We start from the raw sequence: 6,947 nt of genomic DNA, 5'->3' as shown, positions 1-6,947 counted from the left end.
TCAGGCAACTGCTGTCTTCGGATCTGTTGTAGCTGGCTCAGCCAAGAACCCGCATTTCAATTTTCACACTATCTGCAAACGTTGACTTCGAAAGGCTTTCCTATTTAATATCAAACAAGTGAGAAAAAAATCTCATCAGCTCATTAGTGCTGTGCCAGACTTGCACGGGGATATGGCAGCGACTGGAATTCAGCTGTGTGGAGACCTCAGTAGGATTTCTTGAATGGCTGAACGGAGAGCAATACATCAGCCTCCCAAATTCTCCCAGGCCATTTGGTTTAAATATTAAAGTTCCTTTGAGGTTAAGGATGTATTAGATCCAGAAGGAAGGCAGGTTTACAATCTGTCAGGCTGGGCTCCACATGCTGTAACTGTCATAAATGTACCTCTCTCTGCGGTAAAAGGGGTCACTGCCACCACATATCTCCTTAACTCCATTTATTGTTCAGAAATAGACTTTTGGGGCGCCTGGGTGGCTCAGTCAGTCGAGCATCTGACTTTGGCTCAGGTCATGATCTCACGGTTCATGAGTTCAATCCCCCTATTGGGCTCTCTGTGGTCAGTGTAGAGCCTACTTGGGATCCTCTGTCCCCCTGCTTCTCTCTGCCCCTCCCCTGCTCATGCTCCCTCAAAAATGAACAAACATTAAAAAAAAAAAAGAATTGGACTTTCACATTCCCATCCACCGTTGCCCAAGGATGCTCAACCCACAGTCTAGACTGACAGACAGAAATATAATGCAAGCCACACATGCAAGGCATGTTTGTCATTTTAATGTTCTAGTGGCCATACTGAAAAGCAAAAATAAAATAAAAATAAACCAATGAAATGAATTTTAGTAATATATTTTGTCTAACCCAATATAAATATTATCATTTCATGCTACCACTATAAAAGTCATTAATGAAATATTTGGCTTTTTTTTTTTTTCGGTACCAAGCCTTTGAAGTCTGGTGTGTATTTTATACTAACAACCCTCCTCAATCTGGACTAGCCACCTTTCAAGTGCTAAATGGCTAATGTGTTGGACAACGCAGGTCTAGACTAATTCCACACACTGCACTACATCCTAAGGCAGCAGGCTGGCAGTGAGAACACCCAGTGGAGTCTGAGGAAGGTTCTTGAGAGACTAAAAATTGGGAGGACCCTGTGAAACAGAATCTGTCACCGCAGCTCCTTTTGAAGATTGTTTGCAATAACTTCTATAAACATCACTGCTTCTCTCTCCTTTGTTTCACAGTTTAGGGACCCGATTTATCTCTGATGAAGGACACTATTATTTTCTCAGCTGCAAATCATGTTAATTGGGTAGCAAATAGATAGGAATGTGGAGTAAACACCCCTAATACCTTTAATGCTTTGATGACTTTTCCAGCCCCATACTGTAGGTACTGTATTGAAGAGGGCAGCAGTCCTTGTCTCTCTGAAGGACAAGCCGCTGCATACCTCAGGGAGGTGGGTCATGGACACATTCTAAAGGGGATGCATTTCAAAGTTCTGGTCTCTTGTTATTTGTTTTTATTTGGCATTCAGATGATTGCAACATTTGGCCAGAGTCAGTGCAAAAAGACAAGTTATCAGGGGGTCTTCTGAGACAGAAATTTGGGAGGCCATTGCAGTGCATGTGGCATTTGGTTAAAGCACTGGTTTCTTTCTGGGGGAGAGGGGCGGAGATCACGGTGCTGGATGCTTTTCCTTCTCGAACACTGCCCATCTTTAAGTTCTGGGGGCACTGCAAAGCTAATCAACGTTTATTGGACCACAAGAGGGTCTGTCTTTCTATCCTAAAGTGAGAAGGAGGGGATTATAAAATGGAGAGAAACTTGGAGCAGCAGAATGCTGATCAAATCCTGGGCAGATCGGTGGTAGGGATGAATGCCTATGTCAACTGAAGATCTAGGAATTGGTTTTCACAAAACCATAGTACTTTGTACGTCTTCCTGTAGCCCAAGGGTAGGTGTGATGCACTTTGACACCTGCTGACTTGGAGAACTCTAAAACCCCACTCAAGTTTTCAGATGGTTTTCTTTAGTCTTCAGTAGGACCCTGGTCCTCTCTCTCAGACCCAGATCATCATTCCGCTTGCCATGAGCACCTTTATAGCTCAACAAGGATGACACAGCCACTTGGTACTCAGGACCCCAAACGATAGGGGACCCATGAGCTTGCATTTCTGGGCACTGCCCTGCCATAGCTTCAGGAAGAACATGGCTGATGTAGGTTAAGTTTCTCCTGGAAAAACAAACTTCCTTATTCTATTCGCCTTCACCAGTGGTCATCCTCTTCTGCCTGCTCATGTCCACAGACACTTAAAGGCAGACGCTCGGGATGTGCGGAGCCTATTAAAATACAGACTCCTGGGCCTCCCCCTATATTCTTATTCAGTAGCTCTAGGAGCAAACCCCAGGAATCTGCATTCATATGTGCACTTTGGGTTACGTTTATGCCAATCGCCTACAGACCACAGGCTGGGAAGCCCTGCTTGATGTCTGTTGGAGGAATGCTTTCAATGTCCAGAGTTCACGTCAATATCTAATTATTTTTCTATACATTCAAAAGATAGGATGATAATTTCGGGGTTTTGTTCTGCCAAAAGAAATGTACCTGTGCATCTTTCTGATCCCTAGTAGACAAACCAAATTAACAAAACAATCCTTTTTTTCTTTTTTTAACAAACGTTTTAGAGAACACCGTAAAGGGCAGCCAGACCTTGCTTGGGAGGGGAAACACAAGGTGCCCACTCATTACACTGCCCCCACCCAGGAAGCATCAAAGGGCATGCTGTACCCCATGGCTTCCTTCCAGGAGTTTCTTATGCTTTTTTCCATGTGATCTATACAATGGCAGTGACGGGCCTCAGAGGCGTGTCCCAGACTAGAGAAGGACAGGCAGAACTCCCTGGAGGAGCTTGCATATGCCACCTGGAGAGGGAGTCAGTTAAGTGCAGGCAGGTGGAGCAAAGCACACTCATAGCAGTGCTGTGGTGGCATCACCACGACGTACAACATCAGACTGAATGACTGCAGCCACTCACAATTTGCCCTGTGTGAGCTATGTTACAGTGATTGTAAGAGCTAACACTTACTAAGCATCTACTTTGTGTTGGACAACGTACCAAACCTTTTACTTGCAGTATTTCGTTTGATCCTTATAAAGACTTCATGGTTAAATGATAGGAACTGCTAATACCCCCATTTTACAGATGAGTAAACTGAGTTTTGGAAAGGGTGACAACTTGCCCAATTCCAGTACTGGAATTCAAGCCCAGTTAATTTGTTTCAGAGCTTGTATGTGTATTGTGGGTAGGGCTAGTTCCACAATTTGCAGGGCCTGGTGCAAAACAAAAATATGGGGCCTCTTATTCACAAAGCAGAAAAAAATGCCATTCATATAAAGCCATCTTCTTTATTGCAAGGTCTTTATGTTGACTGGCCATGATGATTTGGACTTGTTACTTGATGCCATTTTAAGTCAAGAAAACATAAAAATTTAAATTATTATAAGGGCACCTGGGTGACTCAGTCCATTAAGTGTCTGACTCTTGGTTTCAGCTAAGGTCATGATCTCAAGGTTTGTGAGTTTGAGCCTCAAGTCTGGCTCTGCACCAGCAGTGCAGAGCCTGCTTGGGATTCTCTGGGTCTCTCTTCCCCTTCTCTGCTTGTTCTGTCTCAAGTAAATAAATTTAAAAAAATATATAAAAAATTAAAATTATTATAGAGGCACCTGGGTTGCTCAGTAGGTTTAGCCTCTGACTCTGGCTCAGGTCATGATCTCATGGTTCATGGGTTCAAGTCCCGCAATGGGTTCTATGCTGACAATTCAGAGGTTAAAGCCTGCTTCAGATTCTGTGTCTCCCTCTTTCTTAGCCCCTCCTCTGCTTGCACACAGTCTCTCTCAAAAATAAATGAACATTAAAAAAAATGTAAAGAGGGGTGCCTGAGTGGCTCAGTTGGGTAAGCGTCTGACTTTGGCTCAGGTCATGACCTCATGGTTAATGGGTTATAGCCCCGCGTCGGGCTCTGTGCTGACAGCTCAGAGTCTGCAGCCCGTTTTGAATTCTGTGTCTCCTTCTCTCTTTGCCCCTTTGCTGCTCACGCTGTCTCTCTTTCTTTCTGTCTCTCCTTCAAAAATAAACATTAAAGAAACATTTTTAAAAAATATAAAGAAATGGACTCCTGCCTATCTTATTTGTTGTTGGGCTATACATGCAATTACCTGACTGTGTTCAGTGACCTTTGGAACCCTTCCGGGGGCAGCAGGCAGGGAGAAGAGCAGTGCCCTGAAGGACTGCTGCTTACCCACGTGGATGGTGGGGATTCACCCAGCCCACCTTTGGAGGCAGCCCAGTCCTGTCTTCATTGTTCTGGACAAGGGGCCCCTGGAGTGACAGGCAGGTAATAAAGATAAGGGAGCTCATCTTAAACTTCTCATTTTGACCTTAGCCCCTCAGATGGCCTTAACTATTGTTTCCACTAACAAATGTTTTCCTATTTTCTTTCAACTTATCACATTTAATCTATCTAGGGTTACCTGCCACTACCCTAGAGCTTTCCTTCCCAGGATACTTTTCCTAAATAACTGTTTTGATTATACTATTCTTCTTAAAAATATTCATTGGTTCCCCACTGACCGCTAGATTTCATCCAAGCTCTTTGTCTTGGCATTCAAGGCCCTTGCCAATCTGACCTCAACTTATCTTTCCATTTGTGTTTTTGTTCTTTCTTTCTGGCAAGAGAGTAGCACGTATAACCCTTGCCTCCTTTGTGCCTCAACTATGTCTCTTCTTCCTCCCCTCCTTTCATAATTACTTTATATACAGTGGACTCATCACAAGTGCATGGTGTTTATTTATAAATCTTTCCTCCCCACAGAAACATATATGGTTGACCCTTGAACAACACAGGCTTGAGCTGTAAGGGTCCACTGATACATGAATTTTCTTTTTATAAATACAGTACAACACTGTAAATGATTATTTTTTTTTTTTTATCGTTTGAGAATGGGTGAGTGAGGGAGGAAGGGAGGGGCAGAGAGAGGAAGAGAGAGAATCTCAAGCAGGCTCCATGCTATCAGATGCATGGTTCTCATGAACTGTGAGGTCATGACCTGGGCCAAAATCAAGAGTCAGACACTTAACTGACTGAGCCACGCAGGCTCCCCTAATGATTTCAATAACATTTTTTCCCTAGCTTACTTTATTATAAGAACACAGTTTATATTACATATACAGTTTATAATATATATGGAAATTTTTCAAGCTTTCTCTGTTGTAAGAATAGTTTGTAATACATATAACATACAAAATACAATACATGTAACATACCAAAGCTATGTTATGGGTAAGTCTTTGGGCCAATACTAGGCTATTAATAGTTAAGTTTTTGGGGAGTCAAAAGTTAAACACGAAGTTTCAACTGTGAAGGGGTTGGTGCCACTAACCTCTGTGTTGTTCAAGGGTCCACTGTGTAATGTATATACTGTGTATCTACCCTGTGGTCAATATCACGTAAGAAGCAAATGGAAAGTTTGATTTAAGCAATTTAGCACATGGTCACTTCTCACGCTTCTCCAGAAGATGACTGACCAAAGCTGTTCTCTTTGTTTAAAGTCTAGCCAAGATCACGTTATCACAAAGGCAAGTTAAAGTAAGATTTTATTTTCTAACTCTTAATTCAGGATAAAGTCCTTCAACTGCCCAGGTGCACAGGGTAGTGGGCACATAGGAACTGGCCTCCAGTCACAGGTGAGAGTTGTAAATTGGTACAGCTCCGGAGGGTAATTGTTGAATGTTTTAAAAACCCTAAAACCTGTAATTCTATGTATTTATTCAATAGAAATCATCAAGAATATTCTTCTACGAAGACATTTTTTTGCAAGTTTATTTTTATTTATTTAGGAGAGAGAAAGAGACAGAGATAGAATCCCAAATAGGCTCCATGCTGTCAGCACAGAACCTAATGTGGAGCTTCATCTTACAAACTGTGAGATCATGCATGACCTGAGCTGTGATCAAGAGTTGGATGTTGGGGTGCTGGATGGCTCAGTCGGTTAGGCATCTGACTTTGGCTCAGGTCATGATCTCACAGTTCGTGGGTTGAAGCCTCGTGTTGGGCTCAGTGCTGACAGCTCAGAGCCTGGAACCTACTTTAGAATCTGTGCCTCCCTCTCTCTCTGCCCCTCCCGATTGCACTCTGTCTCTCAAAAATAAATAAATGTTAAAAAAAAAAAAGAGTTGGATGCTTAACCACCTGAGCCACCCAGGCGCCCGACAGATATGTTTAAAACAGAAATCCAAATAAACAACAGGTGATGAGTTAGATAAGTGCTGGGAAGCCATTAAAAATGTTTTAGGAAGAAATCCAATGACATGGGAAAATGCTAATATATTAGTAATAACAAAAGCATGTTCTAAAAGAATATGCATAGTATGACTCCAGTTTTTAACACTTTATATGAAAAGAGATTAAAAGGACAGACATCACAATTAATATGATTCTTTTTGGGATTATTTTCTATTTTCTCCTTTAAATAACCTTTCATTTTCCACAATGAACGTGAATCTCTTTTTACAATCAGTGGTGACAAAGCTCATCTTTATGCACTCTCAGCCCTATGAAAAAAAATGTGTTAGGCTTGAAACCTATGTCTCCAACTTGAAGTTGTTAGCCAGTCAGCAATATTCATGAAATATCCTGTATTAAGGGTTGTAAAGATTTAAAAAGCCAACAGAAGACACAAGCACTGCCTTTGTGTGATTTTTAAGCTAATGATGACACAGAAAGTGCTAGAAAGAATGAGTGACTTCTTCAGAAATAAACATACAATTAATTAAATAGCAAGTATTTAGTCTTGGGCACTTTATCAGGTTATATATTTAATTGGTTTTTAACTTTCTCTCAATGCCTTGCACATAATATACATTCAATGTTTGTCAAATGAATACATAA

This window comes from Suricata suricatta, chromosome 6 (assembly GCF_006229205.1).
Source record: "Suricata suricatta isolate VVHF042 chromosome 6, meerkat_22Aug2017_6uvM2_HiC, whole genome shotgun sequence".
Lineage (NCBI taxonomy): Eukaryota > Metazoa > Chordata > Mammalia > Carnivora > Herpestidae > Suricata > Suricata suricatta.
The sequence above is the reverse complement of the archived record's forward strand: the minus strand, read 5'-3'. Positions refer to the sequence as shown.